This window comes from Podarcis melisellensis, assembly GCF_964234715.1.
Source record: "Podarcis melisellensis genome assembly, chromosome: 6".
Taxonomy (NCBI): Eukaryota; Metazoa; Chordata; class Lepidosauria; order Squamata; family Lacertidae; genus Podarcis; species Podarcis melisellensis.
In genome coordinates, this window is record NC_138538.1 from 75,104,794 (window position 1) to 75,131,837 (window position 27,044).

General features: G+C 42.3%; 1 protein-coding gene and 2 long non-coding RNA genes across 3 annotated transcripts in view; 2 read left to right on the forward strand and 1 right to left on the reverse strand.

Annotated features, from left to right (window-relative positions):
- Positions 1–10,695, forward strand: part of LOC309372469 — a 43,841-nt gene extending 33,146 nt beyond the window's left edge. Inside the window, exons 4-6 of the long non-coding RNA XR_014169514.1 lie at positions 4,037–4,135; positions 4,307–4,374; positions 10,375–10,695. This is a non-coding gene — a long non-coding RNA (uncharacterized lncRNA). The remainder of the gene's footprint in view (positions 1–4,036; positions 4,136–4,306; positions 4,375–10,374) is intronic.
- Positions 10,696–16,083: 5,388 nt separating this feature from the next.
- On the reverse strand, positions 16,084–17,419 carry LOC309372482. The gene is made up of 3 exons (XR_014169527.1): positions 17,173–17,419; positions 16,926–17,038; positions 16,084–16,367 (listed from the first exon to the last, which is right to left on the reverse strand). It is a non-coding gene; the product is annotated as an uncharacterized lncRNA (long non-coding RNA).
- A 3,166-nt stretch (positions 17,420–20,585) lies between these two features.
- BCAR3 (BCAR3 adaptor protein, NSP family member) overlaps positions 20,586–27,044 on the forward strand; it is a 77,999-nt gene continuing 71,540 nt past the window's right edge. The window contains exon 1 of the mRNA XM_081916023.1: positions 20,586–20,929. The gene's annotated coding sequence lies outside the window, so the exon portion shown is untranslated. The remainder of the gene's footprint in view (positions 20,930–27,044) is intronic.

Genomic DNA, 27,044 nt, shown 5'->3' on the forward strand with positions numbered 1-27,044 from the left:
CCAGCAGGAACTAAGGAAGTCTGGGACTTGTAGTTCTTGGAGAGCGTGTTGCACATAGAGAGACACAATGACTCTGTGTAGAGCTTGATGGGTTAATTGCTCACTCTTCAGAATATTGCTTTATTTTGTTCCGAGAATGGGCAAAATGTGATGGGGGCTGCTGAGGATCATTTGGATGGACTTGAACTGCAAATTGAACATGGGCTGAACTAGTTTGTTTTGTAAAGGGACGAATCTGAACTGGAATTAGTTCATTTTTGGACACCTTGAACTTGAACTAGAGCTTGTTCCTTTTTGAAATGAGCTCTGCAAGCTCTGGTGATGCCTATCTGTTGGTGCTCCCCTTAGATTCATGCATCTACTACCTCTTTCATTTCATTTCATTTCATTTTACTTTACTTGCCTCTTTGTGAACAACTGAGTCAGCAGTACCCCATATACGCACTTGATGAACTTCAAGCATGTCTATAAATGTTTTGCTGGATCAAGGCCCAAATGCTTTAATGATTGAGGTAAAGGTAGACTTTGCAACATGCCTGGAAGGTTTAACTTTTCTGAACTTGGATGAAGCAAAAGGGTAAGAGAATTGCAGGGCTTAGTGTGGGGTTTCACTGCATAGTAATTTATTTTCAAAATTTGTTTTAATTAACAGGCTTAAGGGAAGTGATGTTTAAAGGCTGTGATTTTGACATCATCGTACACCCCTGGTGGGGCAGGCGAGCTGAACAGATATATAGATTTGGTTAGGAAGCGTTGGTTAGGACTTCCTTAAATCCTCCCAGTGAGAAAGATGAATGTGAACTACTAGAAATTGTTAAATGCAAATGGAAGGGGAGATGAGAACTTCCCAGCTCAATTTTCTTTATGTTATAGGAATATCAGAAATTGCCTTATTTCAAGTCAGACCAGTGGTCTAATGTAGGTCTAGTTGTAATCCTTGGTGGCTTCCAAAATATTGCTAACAGAGCTGTCATTTTTCTTGCTTGAATGCTTGTTCAACATTTCCAGTAATAAAGGAGCCATGTACTTGGAGTAATCTTGAAACTGCTTTATGTCATGCCTGCCTTGAGCTTCCTCCAGCCCTCAAGTCTGTTTAAAAATTGTGATCTCAGCAGTGTGGGCTGTAACAATGTTTTTGACACGTTGCTGACCATATGACATCAGCCTGTGGGCAAATGTGTGTGCAACATATTTAGCATGTAAGCAGGCTAGAACAAGTGGTTTTGATGCCAAGAAGCCATAATTTCCTTAGTTTTCTCTTTTTGCATAACAGGTAGAAAGATTTTTGCTTGGGTAATGGACAAAAGAGGCAAATCTCAAGACATGAAGCAGAGCATAATACATTTTCTGTAAGTGGAAGCATGTTTCTTAAAGCTCAGCAGCTCAAGCAACCAGGTTGTATAAGGAAAATCAAACATTATTCACATGTAAATGGTGGTCAATTCCAGAGTAGGCATTTAAATCAGGATCAGTACTTATTATTATTTTCCCCCAACACCAGATATAATGTAATTCAAATCCTGTAACCCTCCCATTTGTTTCCCATAAGAAAATCTCTAAACTTTATTAGTGAGTAAACCCAACTACTGTAGTGTGATGTCTGCCAATGTGGTTGACCTAGCCATGACACTATTTTTGTGTTTTAGGGCTTGATGTTTTTGCTGTTTGCAGGGAGGGTGTGCTCTCATGCCACTTCCCCTGAGTTCTGGTGGCCCTGCAGTTGATTCAGACGCAATTTGCAGTCTTTAAAATCACATGAAAGAAGGATTGATTTGAGCAAGAGAGATTTTATCTGCTTTAATCTGTTAAATGGAGTTGATTTATTAACAGCGCTATCTGCCCTGTCCTGTAGAACAGGGGCAAGTTGCTTCTGGTTCTTCAGATGTTGCTGGACTCAGCTAGCATAGTCAGTGGTCAGGAATGATGAGACAACATCTGTAGGGACACAGGTTCCCCACGCCAGCTGTAGAACCTTCTCAGACAGAGAGACAATGGACAGTGCCCATCTGGTGCTGTACATAAACTTGGGCTATTTTTATTTGCTTATTTATATAGCATCATGTATGTACATGAACCTTAGAAAATAATGAGAGGAAGAAGACAGATCCTAACCCCAAGGAGTTTACAATCTAAGAATAGACACAAGGGAAGCAACAGTTGGAGGGGAATGGAAGTAGGTGTAAACAGACGAAGAATATGTGACTGCAATGAAAATAATCACACATTCTTCCCCTGTTTACACCTACATCAATTCCCCTCTGACTGCTGCTTCCCTTGTGTCTCTGTTCAGATTGCCAACAACTTCTTGGGGAAATGTAGTCTGATAATCTAGACTGATGATTAAAGACAAAATAATTTCAGAGATAGTCTTGAGTCAGTACTAGCTTCTGAAGGGTGGGACAGACAAACACTTTTTTTTCTTCTTCGGCGATTACTCGTAGGCGAGTAAGATTGTCTTCCATAAGCATGGTTTTAACAGTGACTGTGTGCCAATTCTGGAACCACATGTCCTTCCATGTGCCTTCCTCTTAGCACGTTTCTCCCTTGCGTCCTGGGTTTGAGTGTCTTCAAAGCCTATGACACCTTTGGTAAAGGCTGTTCTCCAGCACTCGCAGGCCAGTGTTTCTCAGTTGTTGGTGTTTATACTACATTTTTAAAAATTTGCCTTGAGACAGTCTTTAAACCTCTTTTGTTGACCACCAGCATTACGCTTTCCATTTTTAAGTTTGGAATAGAGCAGTTGCTTTGGAAGACGGTAATCAGGCATCCGCACAACATGACCAGTCCAACGAAGTTGATGTTGAAGAATCATTGCTTCAACACTGGTGATCTTTGCTTCTTCCAGTACACTGATATTAGTTCGCCTGTCTTCCCAAGTGATCCCTCCTCACCAGAGAGTTCCATTTTTCAATAGGTAGGCAGTCAACATTGTGCAGCATTGGACTGGAGAATGTTTCTTTCTTTGAGATGCACACAAAAAGGCTGCACTATACAACTGAAGAAGAGAAAGATTGAGTTCACACAGACAGCAAACTGGAAGATAATACAGTATGCACAACAGAAGTGCTTTCATAGTTAAATAGACCAGAACCTTTGCCTGAGGGGGTAGGAAGGTAGGAATTAACTGTTCCTCCTTGGTTGACTAGTGTGGCATCCTGGATACAATGGATTTGTTCAGTGCTTGAGGTCATTCTTCTATCTATGAACTATCTTACAGTTTTAGAAGCTGTTTCCTTACTGAGATTGCTCCCAACCCTGAGCCACATGAAGGTTTTATATTAAAATATAATACTAAATAATTAGACATTTTCAAATGTGCAAGTCTACCATTATGTTCCAGCTTTTTACAGGTCATGGAGGTTAAGAAAATTAAGTGGAGGATGTTTCCTAAATGAATTGGCAGCTCCTTTGTCCAGTCCACCAACTTCTGGGTGGCTGGGTGGGAACAATTAGGTTTTTCAGATCATGGCACAATTTAAAATAGAAATTGCTTGCAGGTGGTTCTTTGCCATACACTGACAGGAATTAAATGGTGTGGTCTGTGTTTTATGGCCCTACAGCTTAGATGCCAGTTCTTGTAAACAAACAAACAAAAATTCCCCCAATAGACCTGGATGTTAAGAACTCCTTCCTCAAAGTAAATTCCAAAGAATGTGTCTTTTAATGATCCTCAGAGACAAGGCACAGAGAGAGAGAAAAAAATGAAAAGTGATAATGAACTAAAAGAGTTTCTCACAGTGCTTTCAAATGGTTAGGAGGGTGGTACAAATAAGTAACAAGAATTAGCTATTGAAAAACAGCCTTTTGATAGCATTGTATTTTGGCAATACATTCATTTGTTAGGTGTTAATTCTTAGCAGTACCTATGGAAAAATGAGCAGTGTTTGTTATGTTCTGGGATTATGTTCTGGATGCTTTTAATTTATTGTCATAAAATGTTGGATCATTTTTTAAAAAGAATTTTATTTCTTAAAAAATGAACAAAGTCAATATTTTCTCATCCGTCTACCGTACTTTTTTGTTGGGCCGGTTCCAGGATTTGCTCCACCTAACAAAAGCTGAACTGAAGAAAATGGGAGCTGAGGTAAAATCCTTTCTAATATCTTGCTCCTTAAGGAAACAGAAAGAAAAGATGGTAAGAAGTAGGTTCTATCTAAAATTAATTTGTCAGTCTTATTGGTGAATTTAAAATGAACAGTTCGTTACTGGCTGCCAATTCATTTCCGTGGTCAGTTCAAGGTACTCACATTTGAACACTAAATGACTCAGGCCCCAAATGTCTGAAAGATCATCTCCTTCCTTACAGACACTCTGGAAAGTTAAGATTGGCAGATTGGGGCCTTCTTGGTGGTTCGTCCACCTTCAGAGGTTCAGGCAGGTAGTTGTGTTGGTCTGACGCGGTTGAAATTAAAAAATTAAAAAATTATCCAATAGCACCTTAGAGACCAATAAAGTATCTGAAAAGTGTGCATGCACACAAAAGCTTATATCCAGAACAAACTTAGTTGGTCTCTAAGGTGCTACTGGACAATTTTTAAATTTATTTCACCTTCAGAGATGTGTTTTAATGTTGTAACCTTCCCTGAAGAAGAACCAGGATAGATTCCCCAAGGGTAAATCCAGTTTCTCAGATAATCCAGTCGTTTTATGGTATATTAACTGTACAATTGTTTATCTTTATTGCTTGTAGTTTACTTAGTCCACAATCTGAAGTTCCAACGATCAGCCCATCAGGGAGCATTTCAGAAGTGCTGCACACCTGCCTTCTGAAGCGCCAATGATCAGCTGATTGTTGCAAGTTTAAAGCACAGAACAATGCTCTTATGTTCTTAAGGTAAACAGTTAAGATTAAATCACTTTTAATCATCTCTTGTGCTTTTAAAGTAAGTGTCTGACAGCCGATAGTGGGGAAGAGAGGCATTTGTAATGCACATGAACATTCTGATGCATAGGTTTCATATACGAGTTACACACTTTATTTTGCATCCTGTTGGAAAGATGATTGTGATTCTGAAAGACACAGCAAATTCATCTCCTAATAGTGTTTTGATTGTGCAAACTGTGGATTAACAGTCCTTACCAGCAAATCAGCCTTCTTTTTGCATTACTTCGTCCCTGCCTCTATTTTACTGAAAGGGGCGATTGAAGCTGAGCAGAGGAAAGCACAGAAAAGAGACTTATCATGCAAGAACTGTCCTGAACAAATGTGAATGTTGACATCCTCTGCAGATTCAGTGCCAGCTTAGGATCAACAAACTCAAGAGCTTTCCTCAGGAATGCAGAGGAGAACTTTTAAAAAACAAAACACATAATCACAGAGGAGTCCTGGGCGATAAGAGAAATATGAGAAAATGAATGCCTCTGCAATTAAAGCCATTATCAAAAGGGATAGTGTGTGCTTTGTAGGCACTATTTATCCATCAAATTCTTTTTCCATCGATCTGTGATTTCATTTTTCTCTCTCTTGAAAACTTTGCATATGAATGGGCCGCCCTGGTGAATTTTTTTATCCCCCCCCTTTCAGTAATGTGCTGCCATGCTGCTTCTGAAACTCTTCTTCAGAAGCAATTTGCCTTGTATTTTAGTCTTACTAAAACTTTGCTTTGATTGAGTGGTGAGGGTTGGCAGTGTGTGTGGCCTAGATGGCACCATTCGGAGTGTGGGCAGTTGCAGGAAGTGTGGCAGTGTGAATTATGTTGGCTTGTTACAGGATAAGGGGGTTAGACATCTGAGAGCTCTACCTCCTTCCAATCAGCTTCGGCCTTGTATACCTGAAGGAGCATCTCCACCCCCATCATCCAGCCTGGACACTGAGATCCAGCTCTGAGTGCCTTCTGGTGGTTTCCTCATTGCGAGAAGTGAAGAAGAAGAAGAGTTTGGATTTGATATCCCGCCTTTCACTCCCCTTCAGGAGTCTCAAAGCGGCTAACATTCCCTTCCTCCCCCACAACAAACACTCTGTGAGGTGAGTGGGGCTGAGAGACTTCACAGAAGTGTGACTGGCCTAAGGTCACCCAGCAGCTGTATGTGGAGGAGCGGAGATGCGAACCCGGTTCCTCAGATTAGGAGACTACCGCTCCTAACCACTACACCACACTGGCTGGTTACCTACACCACACTGGAAGTTAAAGGGAACCAGGCAGAGGGCCTTTTCAGTAGTCTTGCCCACGCTGTGGAAGGCACTTTAGCTGATGTCAAACAGATAAACAGCCATGTGACTTTTTAAAGCACACCTGAAGACAGCCCTGTTTAACCTGAAGGCACCCCTGTTTAGAGGAGTTTTTAGTGTGTGGTATTGTGTTTTTACTATTTTTTGTTGGGAGCTGCCCAGAGTGGCTGGGGCAACCCAGTCAGATGGGCATATAAATCAATTATCATCATCATAATTTTCCCAACAACATGTCAGTGGGTGCCAAGTGGGCTTTTCTGCAGAACCAGAATGGGAACGGCAACTTCAAGCATCCTTGCTGAGGCCCTCTCATCTGTTGCAGATTTCATGGTCTCCATGACAACAATATCTGTCTCGATTGATATCCAGCCTCTTTCATTTGGCTGGTCATACACTTGATTTGGTGTTATATTCTGAACAGGATGGTGATCATGGGTGGAGAAGTTTGACATGGTTCCCTTGGCATGGATAGAGCTCTGCCTGGCAGGGTTTAGGCTTACTGAGTGGAGGGCTTATTAGAACAATCTGCCCCTAGAGAAAAATAGATCCAGTCCAGGTTAAGTCCTGCTGGCTCTGGGGCAATGTAATGCTGGCAGTCCCATCAAAGCGCTTGCTAACATCTGGAATGGGGAAACTACATGAGCAGTTGCTATGTTCACTCCAGAGTGATCTCTCTGTTTGGTGAGCCCATGTGGCTCCCTAGTTTTCTGAGGCTCCCTGAGCAATGAAACTTCACTTCCCGCAAAGGAAAATGCATGATGAATTTGACTGAAGTTGGGCTAAAGCTCATTTCAGAGCTCATCTCATGGCAGCGATGGTGGAAAATAAGTCTTGGTTTTCTGGCACCATTTTGTCCGTACAGAGTTGTCTGGCAGAATTGTTCCAAGTGACTCCTGAGAGGAGATGGTTACCTGGTGTGCCCTATTTGCCAAGCACTTTGTAGTCAACATCTCTAATAGATATTTCTGCCTTGAGTCCAAATTGAGGACAGCACCAGATGCAGCTGCTTCTCCTGTTTCTATTGATACTTCTTAGTTTGCATAGCCTGTGGATGTAGACAGAATTCTTGAAGTTGGGAGCTTCATCACTTGGCATGCTTAATCCTTGCCCTTCCTGGTTGATTAAGGAAGCCTGCGTTGGGTAGGCTGATTCGGTTGGGGAGCAAAGGACATCGTTCCAAGAGTATTGAAGGAAGTGGTGGTAAAACCAGTATTGAAAAAGATCTTCCTGCCCTTTATAATGTTCATCCGGCAGCATCAGACATCTCATTTTCGGGCAAGGCACTCAAGAATATGGTGAGAAATATGTGTGTGAAAAAGGAGGGGCTGGGGAGTTCACAATTCCACATCCTACTCCTCATCTCTTGATCACAGCTAGAGAATAGGATATTATGTCGTTGCTGTGCATGCTGAGTCTCTTGTTTGTTGATAAATGTGTGGGAGTTTCCTTAATTGCACACCTTATGTCGCATGTGCAAATGAGAGTGCCTAGTGTTGACTGAGGATGGAACTCAGAAGCTGGGAGGGTTTCCACCTTGATGAAAAGAGGTAGAATCAATGGCAGGAACAATTTCTGCTCCTGTTTTTTAGACACAAACTGAACTACAAGTTGTAGAACTAAGATCCTGAACTACATCTTTGCCTTGTTGCACAGCATTGCTGGTGAAAGAATAGGTTCATCCTATTCAAAGAGCCTGGGAATCTTGCTTTTAAATAGATCTGTTGTGTCAGTTAGCTGTGACTACAGGCTATTGTTTTCATAGTGGGGATGAGAAGCTGTTATCTGGTCTCCAGCCCATTGTGAAGAGTTTTTGTTTCGTGTCTGCTTTGGATAAAGTGCTGTGTCTAGGAGCAAGAGTGCATGATCAGTTACTCTGGGAATGCTTGCTTTTAGCACTTGAACTACACTTGAGCATCAAATTATTGTTGCTTTTTATCCTTCTGTTTGCAAAATATATTTTTTTCCTACATAAAGTTTTCCCCACACTGCAGGATAAAATGAATAGATTTTTTAAAAATCGTACTGATTCTGAACCCAGTTATTTCAGCAAATCCGTACTGAACTGGAATGTAAAATCTCTCAAAAAATTTCAGGTAGCTATGCTGATTCATTCGAAACAAATCCAAGAGCAACAGCAACATGCTGCTACAATTGCAGCATTTCAAAAACAATCAAGTAAACATTCATAGAAGTACAGTGGTACCTCAGGTTAAGTACTTAATTCGTTCCAGAGGTCTGTTCTTAACCTGAAACTGTTCTTAACCTGAAGCACCACTTTAGCTAAATGGGGCCTCCTGCTGCAGCCGCGCCACCGGAGCCCGGTTTCTGTTCTTATCCTGAAGCAAAGTTCTTAACCTGAAGCACTATTTCTGGGTTAGCGGAGTGTGTAACCTGAGGCGTATGTAACCTGAAGTGTATGTAACCCGAGGTACCACTGATCATTGCCTGTTCTTCTGATAATGTTTAAAATCCTCACTATCACAGCAAGAGTGTGTTTGATTGGCTCTGATTTGCAGATTGCAGACTGGAGCCAAGCCCTCTAGTAGCTTTGCCAGCCGACAGAACATTCCACTTCAAACTCTTCCATATTATTATTCATCCAAATATTCTATCAGTACCTGTGTGGTCTTCTGGCTACCCTTCATAGCTATCAGAACTGGAGACTTCTAGACCATCCTGTTACCTTTTTTTTAGACGAGCTGAATGCGCAGACCTAGTTGCCAAAAATGTAAACAAACAGCTCTGGCTTTTTTATGTCATTAAGGAAGTTCTATTTGGGGTGGAGTGAGGAGACAAATGACTCTACTACCCTATCCTTTGAAGACTCCAGCTGTATCCTTATTTTTTTCTGTTTAGAACCCTACTGAGCCACATCTTTGTGGACATCACAAACTGAGTCAAAATTATCACTGACACCTTCACACACAAAGAAAAGCTATTGCTCATTTTGTATTACAGTGGTACCTCGGGTTACATACGCTTCAGGTTACATACGCTTCAGGTTACAGACTCTGCTAACCCAGAAATAGTACCTCGGGTTAAGAACTTTGCTTCAGGATGAGAACAGAAATTGTGCAGCGATGGCGCAGCGGCAGCAGGAGGCCCCATTAGCTAAAGTGGTGCTTCAGGTTAAGAACAGTTTCAGGTTAAGAACGGACCTCCAGACAGAATTAAGTACGTAACCAGAGGTACCACTGTATTGCTGGAAGAAACTGAAGCAATTTCTATCCTTGCAAGATATCATGTTTCTCATTTGAAGTTCCATACAGTGAGTGAGTGAGTGAGTGAGTGAGTGAGTGAGTGATCCAGTCATCCTTCAAATAGTGGGAATATCTATAAGGTTGCCATTATGACACTCAGAGCTTCAATCTTGAGTTGCCCTTTTGTGAATGGAAAGGAACTGTGACCCAGAGTCCAATTCCTTTTTGGGGGGATGGGGGCGGTAGCCCTGAGTTGAAAGCAATAGTTCCATTCTTAACTTTGGAAATGGTGCAAAGTTTTCCTGCATTTCATTATTTTCATTTGCAAGTACTAATCTGAAGAAATGGAAAACTAATAGGAAGTAATGCTGCATGATTTGAAGAATTATATGAGTGATACATGATCACATGACCCAAGTAATTGTCATCATTATGTTGCACTTGGTTGTTTCATGAGGAAGTGTGGTATTTCTTTTGCTGTACTCATAAGTCATGTGACCACTGAAAAATCATATGATATACCAATGTGTGCATTCAACTAACTGGTATTTTGTACCATTTATTAACTGCTTTTAACTAGTGTATTTTTAGACTGTGTTGATGTATTACATTTTCTGAGCCACAGTCTTATGGTCACCAGACCACAAATGCAGAAACACAGGAAGGTGCCTTATATCAGGTCAGATTGTTTGGCCAACTAGCACAATATTGTCTATTGTGGCTGGTAGTGGCTCCTGGAGTCTCAGGTGAGATCTTTTGGGCAAAAGATTCCTGCATTGCAGGGGGTTGGACTAGATGACCCTTGGGATACCTTCTAGCTCTAAAATTCTATGTTTCTTTCTTGTGAAAGTTTGTTTTGCTCAGTAAGCAAGTTAGCTATGACTCATTTGTTAATTGATGTTAATGGATTGTGGCCTCTGTCTTTTTATCATGTTTGCACTGCATATTGATATAGTTTATTGAATTAATAGAAATTTTCTGCTAAATGTATGTGTTCCACTACAGTTCTGAATTATACCAGCAACTTTCAAAAATGAACTTCTGTACAACAGCTACTGAGTGCCAGATGTCAGAATGTTATACGAACTTACTCTTCTATAAGTGTGCCAAAAACTGTTTTGAATTGAGACATAGGCTCCTGAATTCTTACACAACTCCAAATGTTATTTAAAGCAATTTATCCTAAATAATCTCCTTTTGCTATGTTGGAACTTTGGAAAGGAGCCATTTTGCTGAGACAACATGAGATATTTCATTATACTAACTTGAATTAACTTCCAGAGTGAGTTTATAAATTGAGCCAGGCACAATTTATGTAAGAGAGTTTTTGTTTTTTAATAAATGTTTCAGACATTTAAAAAATGAGAACTATTCCATCTTCTTTCTGGGTATCTTCAGATAATGAACTCTACCCTGCATGGAATCCACCCACTAGGCATTTCCTTTATATTTGGGAGCTTCTTGTAAGTGCAAATAGGAAAAATCTTGTTCACACAATATGTTCACAGAGATGATAAACCTCTGGCCCTCCAGATGTTGGAGAACAGCTCTGATCATTGCTGACTATTGGTCATGCTGCCTGGGACTGATGGGAGTTGGAGACTAACAACCCTAAAGGTAAAGGTAAAGGTACCCCTGCCCGTACGGGCCAGTCTTGCCAGACTCTGGGGTTGTGCGCCCATCTCACTCAAGAGGCCAGGGGCCAGCGCTGTCCGAAGACACTTCCAGGTCACGTGGCCAGCGTGACATTGCTGCTCTGGCGAGCCAGAGCTGCACACGGAAACGCCGTTTACCTTCCCGCTAGAAAGCGGTCCCTATTTATCTACTTGCACCCGAGGTTGCTTTCGAACTGCTAGGTTGGCAGGCGCTGGGACCGAGCAGCGGGAGCGCACCCCGCCGCGGGGATTCGAACCGCCGACCTTTCGATCGGCAAGCCCTAGGCGCTGAGGCTTTTACCCACAGCGCCACCCGCGTCCCATCTAACAACCCTAGAGTGCCATAAATTCCCCATCCCTGACTTTATGGAACTCACTGTCATAAGATATAGTGAATGTCACTAGCTTTGTTGACTCTTTTAAAAAGGATGTCACAAATTCACACAAATAGGTCTATCAAAGGCTATTAACCATTATAACCAAGTGGAGGGGGCCTCTGGGTACTATATGCTGGCAAGTAACCGTGAAGGGCTGTTGCCTTCATGTACCGGCACATAACTTGGGACTGCTCAATCAGACAAGGCTGGGTTTTGGGCCATTTACTTGTGACCCTGGTTTGAATGTTTGATTACTCAATTTGGGGGGGGGTGCCACAAAATGTGGCTTTGAAACACAAAGTGGCACAAAATGAGCACAAAACTTTGGCACCTGTTTGGAGACAATTGGACAAGGTTGCATTTGGGGGCATTAGCCCCCGATTTGCTGTGTCAGTTACGGGATCACAAATTAATGGAGGGCTTTCATATCCTGCTTCTGTTCTTCCTAGAGCAGTGGTTCTCAAACGTTTTTCCTCTGGGTCACCCTTTCAGAATACAAATTTGCTCGCGCCCCTCCGGATTTCTTATTGATGAGAAACACATTGCAAAATGAAAAGAAAGAATTCCTAGCAGTGCCTAATTTATATAACATAGAACACAACTACTTTATAATATGATCATGGGACACTCAGAAACTATAAAACAATGCAGCTACATAAGAACATGAATCATTCTTCAAATATAATGTTGATTCTCCTCAAATCTTCCTGCCACACTTGCCACCCTCTCCTGCCACACCAGTGTGGCGCACCACACCCCTTGAGAACCACTGTGCTAGAGACAACATGCTGACTACCACTTGAAACAGATTTGGAGGTTGGGGGGGTCTCTTTTTTGTGAAGCGTGGAAGAGACAGATCCTCCCCTTGACTTTTCTGGCATATGCAGCAGACTTTGGGATTGGTAGGAATGCAGTCTCACAAATGGCTCCAGGATATGCAGAACTAGGCATTATTGCTTTTGTTGAGCACCTCCAAATCCAGGCATGAAGTGAGAGGCTATTCCATCGCCCTTCCTCTGGAACTTGGAAAAAGGGGCAATTAAAAAAAAACATTTTATAAAAACAAACAACAAACAAACAACCTACTACTATATGTCATCCTTTTAAGGTGATTGAAAGCAACAAGATGTGGGGGTTTTTGCTACTTCCAAACACTTGCAAATATCACTACAAAATTAATACCTGGCCCTTCCCTTCCCTTGAATACTCTCAGTATGCAAGAGGACTCAGGTAGGGTAGGGTTGAGAGAACTGCAAATAATGGCTAACTACCAAGGCCAGCTAAGATTTGGAGAATCCCCAAAAAACATAACAGAAATGTGTTGCATGGTGGGTGCAAAAGCTCAGCTTACACACTGACATACATAACTAGGGACTGGCATTCTGCAGTGGAAGGAGCAGGTACAGTCACTTCTCCCCATGGTGCATGTAAGACATTACATAAACCGGGCACTCCAGCCATCGTCTTGTACTTATGGAGGTCCAATGCATATGGTTCTTTCTGCTCCTTAAGGGTGGGAGGAAATTGTGCCATTCAAGTCTATGTATGTTTGGGCCTGTGTATGGCACACCTGTGGGAATTACACTCTAGTTCCCATTTAAACTCTAGTTCCCCAGGTCGTTTGACCCTTTAATTAGTTCCCTTTTTCCTCATACAAAAACTATGCAAGGTGCTCTCTTTTAAAGTTTAAAGAACAAATACATTTTACTTAGCATACTTGCACTTGCAGAGTAAAATATACAACACAGATAGGCGTTGTTTATGTTGCCAAGACATCTTACATAGATGTGCATCCAAGATAAATACAGACTAACTCTGAGGCAGGCAGCAGCACAACAGAACAAACCTGCTGCTCAAACTGTTAAAAGACTTTCCGTAACTGCCGTTAACTGTACCAACTGAAATAACTGCCTCAGGCATATGACATCACACAGTTCTATAGCTCTTGTGAGCATTGACCCTTTTTACTCCGCATTGGGATGCTTTCATTCCACAGTACCCAGTTTGCAAAGTGCCTTATTTATGCCTACACTATCGACTTGAATGCTGGAAGATTCAGGACAGGCAAAAGAATGTACTTTTTCATGCACAGCTAAACTATGGATTGTGATCCCACTAGTGGTGGGATGATTGTGTTCTGTCTCTGCTGCTGGAGGCACCAGGTTTCCGAAGAGCAGTTGCTGGAGATGGCAGGGTTGGGCAGAGTACTGGTGCACTGTGGTCTTGCTTGTGTGCTTCCCATAGACATTGGGTTGGCCACTGAGAACAGGATGGTGGGCCTTTGGTCTGATCCAGCAGGCTCTTCTTATGATCTTAGCGATACGTTTTACCGTATTTTTCGTCCCATAGGACGCTCCGTCCCATAGGACGCACCTAGTTTTTTTTGGGGGGAAATAAAGGGGGGAAATTTCCTTGATTTCCCCCCCAAACCAGGTCAGGGAACAGCGGGATGGCGGCGCTGCGCCTCCCCGCTGTCCCCCGAGCTTGTGGGGCTGGCCGATGTCTGCCCGAAGCGCGGGGCGCTCTGCTTCAGGGCGCCCCGCGCTCCGTGCAGCAGGCTGCTATTTGCAGCGTAGGGAGCCCTGCGGGAATTCCCGCAAGGCTCCCCACGCTGCGGATGTCTGCCGGGCATGCGGGGTGCTCTGCTTCAGGGCGCCCCACGCACCGGGCGAGAGGCTGCTATCCGCAGCCTAGGGAGTCCTGCGGGAACTCCCGCGGGCTCCCCAGGCTTACTGATAGCTTCCTGAAGCCTGGAGAGCGAGAGGGGTCCGTGCGCACCGACCCCTCTCGCTCTCCAAGCTTCAGGGAAAGCCTGTATTTGCCCCATAGGACGCACACAGATTTCCCCTTCATTTTTGGAGTGGAAAAAAGTGTGTCCTATAGGGTGAAAAATACGGTATTTGCCCTCCTTCCATCCCTTTGTTTCCAAATCCACTGGAGCTTCCTCTTTCCTTTGCAGATGAATGTTTTGAAGGTAATTTCTGTCTGTGTTCCATATTTAGTTCAATACTACTTCTTTAAAATTTACAGTTTATAATCTTCAGATACTTTGATTTTTTTTAGACATTGTCTGATGGAAATATTAAACAGAGTGTTTGATCCAATTCTAGATCATTCGGGTAAAAAAAAAGACTTAAGGAAAGACAATAAATATTTTAGGCTAAGGTGCAAAGAAGATGAAAGAATAGGGGAAAGGTGACACCTGAGGTGAATTAAATCTACTCTCCAGTGGTTTCATCTGTTTTACTGCCCTTGTGAGTGACTGTATTTATAACATTTTTACAGCAGGAATCAGCTGTCAGGATCTTGTTATCTTGAAATAATTGTCCTTGCCTCTCAGCTGCTCTCACTTCTGTGACAAGTTTGATGATGAGGCAGGAGCCTGTTAAAGTGAAAACAATCCACTGTTCAATGACCCTGATAGTCCGAAAGAAAAGACAGCAAAAAGAGGAATTATAAAATAAGCAAAAAAAGCTTTCCTCTTCAGCACACAGATATTAACCCAGGAAGTCTTCCATTAGCCATGGGTTTCCTGTCATGTCCAAACTGGAAAATCATGGCTACTAGTTTCAGAACAAAGCAGGATCTTAAGTCAAGTTCAAACTGTGGTTTCAGATTCTGACTGCTTGTGAACGTGGTAACCATGGCTTTCTGGTTCAGATGTAACAGGAAACTGCACTTAATAGAAGCCATCTGCATTCTGGATGAGTGTGTCTATGAAGAAAACAACCTTTTCAGTTGTGCCCTGGTTGTGGAATTTTCTTCCCAAAGAAGCTTGCTTTGTGTCCACATTGTGGTACTTTCAGCACCAGGTGAAGAGTGGTGCAGCAACGAAACTGCTAGCTTATTTGCAAAGCTAAGCAGGGTCCAGTATGGTTTCAAATTGGATGGGGAACCACATGTTGAGATTTCTGCATTGCAGGGAGTTGGATTAGATCAGGCATGGCCAAACTTGACCTGCCAGCTGTTTTGGGACTACAACTCCCATCATCTCTAGCTAACACGACCAGTGGTCAGGGATGTTGGAAATTGTAGTCCCAAAACAGCTGGAGGGCAGAGTTTGGCTATGCCTGGTTTAGATAGATGACGCTTGGGCTTCCTTCCATCTCTACAACTATGAGATTTCCAGGCTTTACAGCTGTTGTTGTTTTTTTAAGCATTTCAGTGCTTTGCAGATCTTTGGTACTACTCCCTTTGCTGGTTTGGTTTTGGTTTTATTTTGATGCTATTTAAAAAATGTTTGATTTTATGTCTATGCTGTATCCTATATTTTACGGTTTAAATAAATATAATCTGAGCAGGCTGAGGAGGGAAGAGGCAACATGAGGATGGAGCACACAGGCACAAAGCCAAGATTTGTATGTCTCAGCCAGCTCAATGTGTGCCTTTCACATACCCTTGACTCTTAAGATTTCTGGTTGACACAATTATTACGTTCACCCACAGTTTGTTTTAAAATAATCATTGTGATCATGGTACCCTTGAGATAGAGTCAACAGATCTACGCAGTTTGAATTTGATTGTAGTCCTTTAGCTATAGCCTGAGAAGAAAACATTCGTTGGAATAGCTTTCTGCGATGAAGAGAAAAATGAAAACACAACAGGTTCTGGAATAGAAGTTGTTAAAAAATATTGTTATCTAAAAAGCAGTCAAGACTCCTGACAAAAGTTATGGAACAGTATTTGTTTTAAAAACCATTGTTTTATTTAGAAATATAAATTGCTTGCTAAGGCAGAATTATTACCAATGTAGTAGCAGGAAAGCCTTTGAGCTCCTGGCTTATGAACTCAGACAAAGGAAAGAAAGTAATAGAACAATGTTAAGAAAAACTTTTGGGGATTACAGAAGACAACACAGCTGCAGAATGTCAACATTCAAGGAAAGAGAGAGGCAACTCTCAGGCAGTGTGGGAGTTTTGAGGAACTGGTAGCAAGAGGACATAACCTTGAATAAGAAGAAGCAAATCTGAAAACACAAATTCTTTTAGATTATGAGGTGTATAGAAATGTCCAAAACATATAAAAGAATGGATTATTGATAGGCATTTAGCTTAATCCCAGAAACCAAACACGGAGATTATATAATAGGACTGAATTCATATATTCACATGGTGAACTCCAGTCCATGGATCTAATTCATGCAGTGTTTCCCTCCCTTTAATGAGGAGGAAGGATCATGCAAAAAGGTGCACATGCCTGCCTGCTCCCTCCACCACAGAACAATGATAATTAGCTGAGTAAGTGTGTGAATCAATCATTAGAAACAAAGTCTACAGCTATTTGAATGGAAAATAAGGCCCATGCGGTACAGGACAATATGAACTGGAGTTCCTTGTAATTCTGGGCTGCAGAAGACTGATAGAACACTACCAAAGCCTCTAGTGAACAACTCATTTTATTTTGCTTTCTTTCATTCTTTTGTTCCCCTTCCCCATAATACTTTATTGATTGTCCTCACAATACCCTTTGAGGTAGGTAATAGTCACTATTATGCTCTTTTCAAACAAAGCTGAAAGATACTTACGGTAATTTGCCCAAAGCCACATACTTGAGGTCATGGCAGATGTGTAATTTCAACCCAGAACCAAATCCAGTTCTCTTCCTGCAAGACCACATAGATGAGTGCTATTCCAGGAACTATTTGCAAAAAAGAGCAACACATGAGAAGACAGTAGAACTTTTCTTATCAGAAAGGGCTATTAAAAATTCTAATTTTATCTTATTTTGTATTATATGTTAATAGTACATTCCCCATGTAATGTATACTTTACCCTCTGCTTTATCAGAAAGCATGACTATCTGAAAGACTCTTATATCTCTTCCATGCCTTATGAATAAACAAGGCTGTACAGTAATTCCTAGAATTAAAAAGAAAGAAAGTCCTTTTTCTATTTCTGGGTGAGGCTGCCTGTGGCTGTCTTATCTCAAAATTAATGGTTTCTTCTTAGGGAGGTTTTTTTTAAAGTGTACTCACATAGTTTTGCAAAATAACAAAATATACATATATGGAAAATTATATACAGTACTGTATTAGATACAACACTAAGCCATAGTTTAGTGTTACATACACAAACCTCAGGCCCATATGCCCCCCTCCTCTTCCAGCATGGCTTAGACGAAATTGGAAGCATTTTCTGCTGTTTTTAACTAACCACAACTTCTCATGCCTAACAAACGATCTGGTTAAGACAAAATACTAAACTACCTCAGTTTCAGGTACTCTCCCTCCACCAGCACACGAACGACGGGGAGTCTGGAAGCAGTTGCTTCCATTTTAAATTAACCATGATTAAATTAACCACAAACAATGGTTTAGGGAAAGAAGATTGTGAATTGTCGTTTGAAGTCAGCATGTTTCCCTAAATCAAAGTTAAGACTAGCCACAGTTTACCTGGGTTTCAACATAGTGAGTAACTATGGTTAGGTAAACAGACAAGCCAAAGATTCAGATTTCCTCCTCATGTCCATGTGAGGGGAGCTTCTAAGCCCAAAGCCCGCTTACTAAGCACTAAATCATTATTTAGCATTCTGTTGAAACAAGCTCAGACTGTGGCTAGTGTTAACTGTGACTTATTGAACTAAGCCAATTTCAAACTGTGGCTAAGTATTATGGTTTGTTCTTCAGGTGGCAGACACTGGACATTGTGTATGGATGGTGCCGTCTGGCAATTGCCACCCTCCTGGCATGATGCTGGTTAGGTGCTTGTTTGTTGCTGGCTAGCTGTCTTGCCCAGTTGTATTCTCCCAACAAGTCACAATTGATGCTACTGGAAAAGGCACCTGATCAAGCAATCTGGTAGAGGGGCAGCCCGCCCAAGACCCCAGAGAGCAATGGCCATTGACTTAAGTGGGGCTTATTTCTGGCACCTCGTCAGAAGTGTGAAGGCAAGTGAGGTATTGTCTGAAGTTGGCTTGCTAGATTTAGACTGCAGTCCTATGCACCTAGCTTCTTGGGAGTAAACCCCAACAAACTTGATGAGTAGACATTTATAGGATTGCGTTGTTAAATGCCCAGTTTAAGGGTCATTTGCGATTTGTGATTGTGAATTACGCCAGGTTTTTTAATGGACATGGGTTTGCACTCGTGCCAGTACATCACCTTGCTAAATGTGCAAGCAAGCCCAGGTATGCCTCTAGTCCCAGTTCAGTCCGAATGGCAACTAATGATGATAGTCCCTCTTGGCTAAGTCATATAATCATGTTTTCCACATGATTACCAAAACAGTTTACCAAAACATGCCTTGGGCATGTTGCTGGATCCAAGCAACTAGATTTATAAGCACTTGAATTTTGGAACGGGCAGTTTTTCATGCTGCAAGGCAAATGCCTGTTGAAAACGAGGAGACTTTCTAAAGCAGTTTGTGATATGATAGGGGCTGGGGAAGGGATGAGCTGACTGGCTTCTCAAAGTAAAAAATCCTCCTGGGTGTGCCAAAGTCCTTGTGCGCTCATAAAGTAGTTATTTAGATCAGAGTCATGCAGAAAATTCAGACGGTGTTTCCGCCATGTTGATACACCTGGGACTCTAAAGGGGGGAGAGGGGACCACAGCCCTTCTCCCCCAAGATGGACTAGGGGGATTGAGGCCCCCACAACAATGCCTGCTTTTGTGGTCAGGAGGCTAGTTGATAAAGGAGAGGGAGAGATTTAACTCTAGGACTCAGAAACAGACTGTGATGTCTTGCTTGCTGTGCCGTGGAGCAGAAGTTAGTTGTGAAGGGAATGCATTGAGAGGGAGGGGGAACTGATGTTGACAGTAAAGAGGACAAGCTCCAAACAGTGATTTTCTAGTACTTCTACAGATCTCTAGTATTCCTGAACTGTATTTTTGGTATAGTTGGGATCCTTTTCAGTTAACCTTGGACCTCCTTGAACCACCTACACCTTGCCTTAAATATACCTCTGTGGTTCCTGTGATAAATATTTTAATTAATGATGATGATGATAATTTATTATTTATACCCCACCCATTTGGCTGGGTTTCCCCAGCCACTATGGGTGGCTTCCAACAAAAGATTAAAAATACATTAAAACATCAAGTCATTAAAAACTTCCCTAAACAGGGCTGCCTTCAGATGTCTTCTAAAAGTCAGATACAGTGGTACCTCAGGTTACATACGCTTCAGGTTACATATGCTTCAGGTTAAAGACTCCACTAACCCAGAAATAGTGCTTCAGGTTAAGAGCTTTGCTTCAGGATGAGAACAGAAATTCTGGCGGCGTGGCAGCAGCAGGAGGCCCCATTAGCTAAAGTGGTGCTTCAGTTTAAGAACAGTTTCAGGTTAAGTATGGACCTCCGGAATGAATTAAATACTTAACCTGAGGTACCACTGTAGTAGTTTATTTCCTTGATATCTGATGGGAGGGTGTTCCACAGGGCGGGTGCAACTACCGAGAAGGCCCTCTGCCTGGTTCCCTGTAACCTCACTTCTTGCAGTGAGGGAACCGCCAGAAGGCCCTCGGAGCTGGACCTCAGTGTCCAGGCTGAACAATGGGGGTGGAGACACTCCTTCAGGTATATGCGCTGTTATAGATGGACCACTTGAATTCTGCCCAATGTTAGGGCCGGCTTTGTTTCGAACCGTGGCAATAATATGACCGTTCAGAGGCAGCCAGTATTGCATCTCAGTTTGACCCGTCGGATATCCACATTTGGTGGGCGGTGGTATAAATTTCTCTTCTCCTTAAGCCTGGCGAAGGATGAAATCACACAGGGGCGAGAGGGCTGTCTTGTTTATTGCTTTCCTCACCTGCTGTTTTAATTAAGCGTGCTTATTTGTTGGTATGCGGGCCCCTTTGGCTGACACGGTGAATAGCTTTTGACAAGAAGACCAAAAAGAAGAGGGGGGAAAAACCACCCACCACAAACTATGGCTGGGAAGATTGGATGCCAGTCAAGGGAGGGGCTCAAGCTAATGAAATCAGCTGCGCTTAACAGCCTGGCCTGACCTAGCGGCAAAAAATAATAAAAAAGGGTTGCCTTTAGGAAGTAGTAAATCATGACTTTTTCAGGGAGCTGATTTTAAAGGGAAGAATTATGGGGAGGACTAAAGGAAAAGTTCTCGGCGCGGCAAAGGGCAACGGGAGGTCACCGTATGTAAATAGCTCCTCTGGAGGGGGCTCCGGCGGCGCAGGGGTGTGGCTGTGCAGCGGCTCTCAATCACTCCCGGAGCGCCGGCGCTGCCTCGTGTGGGGCTTGGCCGCCGTGCCTGCAGCTGCCTTGAGTTTGCAGCGCGCGCCGCCCGGGGTTGGTTGGCGGCTCGCTTGCTTGCTTGCCTGAGCTGCGAAACTCTCGCCTCGCAGCAGCACTACCGCCGGCTCGGCGGTCGGGGAACCATGCAGTGCTTCTGTCCCGGCCAAGCCGCTTGAAGGTGAACGACGGAGCCCGAAGAGACCCTGCGGAGGATCCGCGCCCGACGAGCGGGGCGGCGTCCTAAGTCTCACCGGCCGCCCAAATTGGGGCAAGGAGTGCGCGGCTGCCGAGTTTTTCCCTTCCAGCGCAGCGAGCCGGCATCCCCCTGAGGTAAGAGTGGCGCCTTTTTGGTTTTGTGGAGCGATGAAAGAAAACTTGAGCAGGGTGGTTGGTTTCCAAAATAATAATAATAATAATAATAATAAATACACCCCGGTGTAAATAAACCTTTGAGGAAAGTTTCGTTCGATGCAACAGCAAAAAGAACGCCGGGTTGATTTAAGGTTTGCGGAGCTCGACCATGCTGCTGGAGTTTTTTACTTTATTATTATTATTATTATTCACGGGAGTAAATTGTGGTGGGAGGGGAAAGAAGGCTGTGTGTAGTCCGGGCCCATGTTGCATGTTTACTCAGAAGTAAGCCCTACCGGATCCAACGAGGCTTGCCTACTCGCCATGAAGTGCGCACAGGGTTTCTGGCTTCTACGAGGGTCAGCAACCTTTTCCAGCCATGGGCGGGTCCACCGTCCCTAACACCATGTGGGGAGGGCGGACTATATTTTTTTGGGGGGGGGGAATGAACGAGTTCCTATGCCCCACAAATAACCCAGAGATGCATTTTAAATAAAACCACACATTCTGCTTATGTAAAAACACGCTGATTCACGGGCCGGATTGAGAAGGCGATTGGGCTGCATCTAGCCCCCGGGCCTTAGGTTGCCTACCCGTGGGCTAGTACATCAAGAGGAATGCTGGTTGGTTTGTACAGTGGTACCTCGGGTTAGATACGCTTCAGGTTACATATGCTTCAAGTTACAGATTCCACTAACCCAGAAATATTACCTCCGGTTAAGAACTTTGCTTCAGGATGAGAACAGAAATCATGCAGCAGCAGCGCAGCAGCAGCGGGAGGCCCCATTAGCTAAAGTGGTCTTCATGTTAAGAACAGTTTCAGGTTAAGAACAGACCTCCAGAACGAATTAAGTTCTTAACCCGAGGTACCACTGTAGTTAGGAGGAATAGCTTCCATTCTGAAATTGCCTACTTAGGTTTTAGAAGAGAATGCTTTTGGGGAACGAAATTGATTTCTATGGAAAGGTTACACAAGATTGTTGAACGCAGATTACTTAACAGTTCCCTTCATAACCTCAGTAGGGAGAGCGAAAGGTTGGGTTTTTCATCACACATTAGAGTCATGTTGATGGGGCATTAAAGTGAAGAGCATAATCAATGGTTTAGTGCTTGTGAATACAGACTGATACATGTATATAGATATGGCATGTTTATTTCTCCCTCTCCCCCCAAAATATTAATATAAAGACCCTTGAACGGAGCTAACTTAAATGTACAAAGTCAAATAACTGGTAAATACCCAAACATCTAAGATTATTGACTTACATTTTGCAAACAGCACACATGATGTGGTTTACTAATTGTGTTAAGAGTCTGAAGATGTAAAGAAGGTGTGTGTGTGTGTATGGAATGAATGTATAATATGTCTTTAAAAATTCAGTTGTCAAAGATTATCCTGGATAATATGGTAAAATATTCATAACTGATTTCCCCCCCTTCCTTAATCCACTTGTCTTATTATTGTAACATTCTGCCTTGTTGGAACTACCAGTGAGAGTCAAAGTTGGTGGGTTATCTTCCCTTAGCATAGGCGGTTGGAGATGGTCTTTTAAGAGCTTTTAAATTTCTTTTGTGATTCATCAGTGTATAGGTATATAGTACTGTACTTCCTGTGTCTTACGGGACCACCTATGTGCAGTTCCTATGTCCCAAAGAATCCTGGAAACTGTAATTTAGCTCCACACAGAGCTACAATGCTGACCACGCATAACAAACTACAGTTCCCAAGCTTGTGTTTTGTTTTGGGGGTGTGTGAATGTGCTTTAAAAAGTATGGTGTGTTTGCAGCCTAAGCCTATATATGTGTAACAGCAGCAAGCACATCTCCCTCACCTCCACTTCACTCTCCTTTCTGTCTTCTTGTGTTGAATTTTTGATTGTAAACTCATTGTAGGCGAGGACCTGCCCTTCTGTATTTTGTAAAGTACCTTGAAGTGCTTCAGAAAACAATAATCATAATTATCACCAGCTTTGTTGTAGTTTTCAGTGCCAACCTGACTCACTTGTCTCTCCAGTATACAAGATTCTAATGTTTCCAGTGTATACGGTATTCTGCAAGGGTTAAGCTGCTTATTCAGATGCCTTTAAGATGTTTACTAACGCTTGTGCTCTCCACTATGTTGGCTTTGCTTAATTTGACCAGGGATTCCTTTGGACTAGAAAGATGTTAATAATAGAGAGCTTTTATTAAAGAGTTGCCAGCAATTGCGTATTTTGAGTTGTAAAAGGCAAGTGTGTCTGTTTAAAAAACAGGTTACTATGGTAGTAAGAATGTGATGGAATTTGCCCATTATACATCCCAGCTGATTTTCTCTCAGCAGACACAACTGGCATTGAAGTACAAAACATTCCTCTAGTTTATAAAATGTGCTGGCCTTTTAAAAATTTTTTACCTCTTTAGTTAGGAGTCCTATCAAATAGAATTGTATTCCTATAGTTGGGAATTAACTTAATTTATGTTGCTTTTCTCCCCCTAACCTAAACCCCTTTCACTCGTTTTACTGATTTGCACCAAAATTACCTTACTGTTGAACGGCTCAGGAAGCCTTGGTGGTGTTATATGGGCAAGGCTTAAGTGAAGGTAGGACTTTAGGATGGGGCTGGCTTCCTAACTAATTTGTTTTGGAAAGTTAGTAAAGAGTGAGAAGTGGGCTGCCTGTGTAACTCTGCTGACAACATTGTTCTCCTGCTTTGTTTGGCCAAAGAATGAATAGCTGGTTGTGTTTGTCCCTGAGAGGAGGAAGGGAGACGAGAAAAGCCCACTTCTCTGGATATGACTCACCCTGAACTCTCTCTTTGTGAAGAACTGATGTGAATCTTAAGCTACTAAGAGACAGAGAGGCTGTGGAGCCGGTGTGAGCTATTGGGTTAGATAGGCAAGGAAATGGCTTGAGATTGGTAAAGAGGGAGAGAGAGAAAATATTCCACTCAATTATTCATTTTTTTTCCAAAGCAAAAACTGAAACTGCATTTGATGCAGTAATCAAGAGGATCTCTGGGTCTCGCAGCCTAGCCTACATTGCAAGGGTGGCGTGAGAAGGTATAATAGAGCATTAGGGGATGGGGCAGGGAATGAGAAAAATGACAATGGTGTGTCCAATCTAGTCAAAATTAAGTGTTTTAAAGTTCTTGTATTCCATTGGGAGACATTTAAGGATGTCCATAACTCTGGATTGTACCTGAAATACATTCCACTTTTGCTAACTACATAGTTAGGCTGTTTTAATTGGATGAGTAAATAAAAACATACTTTGATTACATCAATAAACCACTTTGGGCTGGATTCATTCTCATTTTCTTTATTTCCCTATAAGTCCATTATTTTTTTAAAAAGGTGTTTAGGTTTATTCTTAGGAAAGTTATTTGTCTGGGAAAGTTCACATGCATATCCATGACAACTCTCAGAAATCATGGTAACGGAATGGTAGGAGGACAATGGATGGACTCGACATGCAGAAGAAAAGAAAAAAGTCTGCCTAGTTGCAGAAGAGAGGCAGAGGACTTTCCCCCCCTTTTTAAGTTGGTCACTAGGTTTAATTTCTTTTTAGGTCCAATTTGAGTCCTTACTAAGGTTGCAATCTCAACTATGCATACTTGGATGTAAAAACGGCAAAGTCTTGTGGCACCTTAAAGGCTTAGCACATTTTGCCATAGTCTTTAATGGGCTAGAGCAGTGTTTCTCATACTTGTGTCCCCAACTGCTGTTGGACTACAACTCCTATCATCCCTAGCTGTCAGGACCAGTGGTCAGGGATGATGGGAGTTGTAGTCCAACAACAGCTGGGGACCTAAGTTTGAGAAACATTGGGGTAGAGGGTCACTAACATGTGCCCCTCCAGACAGCTGATGTCCAGGGATGGTGGGAACTGTATTCCAATAACATCCTGAGGCCTATAAGTTAGCCGCCTCTGGACTAGAGCTTGCTTGTCCTCACGGAGGTGGTTAGCCTGTGTCTGGGCTGCATCTTGCCATATTTCCTGCTGGGGACTCACATGGCAAATTTTCCCCTTTGACCACCTTAGTGAGAATGAAGCTAGTGAAGATTGTTGATGTATGACTGTTTGGCCTGGTTAGCACATAACTGTAAACTTTGTTTTTTCTGCTATAGCTTATTAAATCATGGGTTAGTGTTACGTGAGAATCCTGCCCAGAAGCTTACCACAATCGCCACCAGCAAACCACAGTGTGAAGCCATGGTTTATTGTTTTCTTATGAAACTGTGTTTGCCTTATTGCTTTGCATTATGCAGGAACCCAGCACTGTTAACTATGTTTGTTGGCCACTCAACTCCAGCGGCTCAACAAGTAATAAAAGGCAAGAGGTGAAAATGACTGGAAAACAAAAGAAGCCTTGGAGAAACAAGCTAGAATATAATCATGTGGGGTAATTTGTGGTTTGTTAAACAAACCACAACTTAAATCAAGAGTGAGGAACCTGTGGCCCTCCATATTTTGTTGAGTGCCAGCTCCCATCAGCCCTAGTCAACTTGATGAATGGTCAAGCGTTATGGGAACTGCAGTCCCGCAACATCTAGAAAACTACACTTTAGCAATCCCTGGCTTAAACAAACCATGACGTAGTGTTATGTGCAAACCAGGCCTCTGTTTTGTCTGCTTAGTATTTTCATGATCTCTCTCATGCATCTGACAAGTCAGATAATAGCTTATGTCACAGTAAATTACTTAAGTCTTTCAAGGTGCTACCGGGTTGTTCTGTCTGATTTTATTGCAAAAGACTAACATAGCAGTCTTTTTATAATCTGTCCTTACCTTTAAGTAAATCTGATAATAAACAGTTGAGTAAGCATGCACTGGACTGGGGAGTTTCCTGCTTGTTAACTGGTAAGAATTACAGAGCTCTCACTGTAAACCAGAGATGACCAACCTTTCCTGTACTTTCATAGTTGTATAAAAGAGGATATTTTGGAAGGTGCAGCTTTTTAAGCTGTTCAGCCCTGTGGCGTGACTGGAGTTCATCTATCCAAAATTCATTTTTCTCTACATAGGAATTAAGGGTTTTGGAGCTCTGATGTTGAAAGGTTGATCATCCCTGCTGTAAAATATCTTGACATGTTACTGAGTGACATGCTATTTGAGAAGGTTAAATGTAGTTCCCTTCCTTCAATATGGAGGGAACCTTTCACAAAGAGTCATATAATATGATCAAAAGAGCTAAATCATGAATTGCATTCCTCTCTGAAATCTGCTTATTAGCTCTTATTTGAGCTGTCAGCAGAACGTATTAAGTTAAGGGCCTGTTTTTAAGCAATCAATGGATTAAAAATAAATGATAGTATTTCAGTAAAAGTGGCAGGAAGCTTCTTAAATAGTATTAGTTGCTTTTTGACTGTATAATGTTATTTGGAAGTGTATTTTAAATTCACTCTCAAAAGAGATGCATATGGTTTAATGTGACAGTCATATAGAATCCCATTGACAGGAATAATTCATATTAAGAATATGTAGGTCCAGTCATTTGCCTGGGAGCTCCAATTGCTCCAGTGTTGATGGACCATGTAATTTGATCAGCAACCTGCATGGTAGCCTCACATCAAAGTAGTATAATAGTAAAAACAATTATTTAAAACAATTAAGATATGGATAAAATTGTCGCTTTAGCTGGCAGTTAATAGATTCAGGGATCTTAACACCCATATGAATGAGCAAAAGGTGCTTAGGCTTGTAGGGAGAGGGGTTGCTGATTTTGTGTTCTGACGGAAGCTTTTGCATGTTGAATCCCACTCTGGATGGTCTCCTGACTTTAAAAGCAACTGCAGGAGGCATATGGAGATACCAGTGGAAAAGGCCTTTGCACCATGCTTTGTTAAGAACTGTGATTCTAAAACTTGATCTTATCAAGTTCTCTCCAAGGCAAGAAAAGGCTTCTCTTCAGGGTGCAGAATTGGTCAAAGCAGTTTTTGGCATACCCACATTACCTGGGAGGGCTGTGGTGTGATTTCATCAGGTATTTTGTTCTGCCTCACTTATTGTCTGTTCTTCAAGAGGAATATTTCCCCAGGATGCTCTAGTCGGTGAATGGGAAAAGCTGAAATGCCAATCGAGCAATTGTAGCCAATAACAGCACAACAGGAGAACCTGTCA